This window comes from Pezoporus wallicus, unplaced genomic scaffold, assembly GCF_028554395.1.
Source record: "Pezoporus wallicus isolate ANWC-B61680 ecotype Strahan unplaced genomic scaffold, APGP_CSIRO_Pwel_v1 contig_6644, whole genome shotgun sequence".
NCBI classification, from domain to species: Eukaryota; Metazoa; Chordata; class Aves; order Psittaciformes; family Psittacidae; genus Pezoporus; species Pezoporus wallicus.
Window position 1 is genome coordinate 1,524,951 of NW_026637098.1, and position 1,233 is coordinate 1,526,183.

Sequence of the window (1,233 nt, forward strand, 5' to 3'; positions counted from 1 at the left end):
ACTCTCCCAACTTTAATGCATATTCAAACATTTTCTGTCAGCTGTCATTCAGTTTCATAAATTCCTTTGTGTGAGGCACTGGCTGCCATCTCTGTTGTCACTCTGAACAGAACGCTGGTATCATCTTGAAAGATTTTATTCTGTGTTGGCCTCCATACAGTTCTCAGCACTTGAGTATTTAGAGAAACTTCAAATAATTCATTCAAAAATGTGACTGACAAAATTAAATTCTCTGGCTGGTTCCTGTAGCCAACTCTCAACTGTTCATCAGCAACAGTGAAAGATGTAGAAAACATTTAGCAGTGAGGGGTTTCAAATGCTCACATGTCCTTTCTGCACTCATCCAGACAATAAAGTTTTACTGGCACAAATGTTCACAGCAAATGAAACTCAAAGCCTCATTTGAGCATCTCCAGAAGGTGAGATTTAAATCTGGAAGGCATCCTATGGGAAGTCCTTCTGTGTTCACCCATTCAAAAAACAGGAAAATAGGAAACGTGGCATATTTTCTAATTGAAAGTGATGAGCAACACATGTTGAAGCTCAAGTATTTGCACTCAGTCCCCGGGGTAAAATACTGGAAGATGACAATGGTGAAATAAATTCATACAGCATCCAATCTAATACTCATTAAAATAAATGAAAAGACAGCTTGAAATTAGACTAGGCCTATAGGTCCCAGTCTAGTAAGCTACTCAAGCATGTGAGAAGCTTTATTCTCTTCAAGGAGATTAGGCATGTATTTAAAGTTATGCACATGTTTAAATGCCAAGTTGGTTTGGGACCAGAATAAATTACATTAAGGAAACTGTTACTTGCCCTATGGGAAGAAAAAAAAAAAAGTCTAAATTTGCTTGATACATGTTAAATGTTTAACAAAACAGATTCTCCAGTTTAGTAGATATGTTCAAGGAAAGTTTTGTACAGTTTTCATTGGCAGAATGTTAAATGGTTCATCTTTCTGAAGGCGCAGAATCCTAGATGCCATAAGAAAATTTTTCCAAAACCTTTGGGTTTTTTGCTGATTATTGTTCTCTGTTACTCAAACATGCTTTGGTGAAAAGGTAAGAATTAAAACCCTCTTTTTCCTCTTTCCCGCTAGTTATACAGAGTGATTCAATCAGCAGAAGTCTGTCCAAAGCAGATACACTTGAAAGCTTCATATTGCATAACTCCGTGCTCCATGCTGGATTCTGAAGGTAAACCCTATTTAAAATACATCTTTCAAACTCT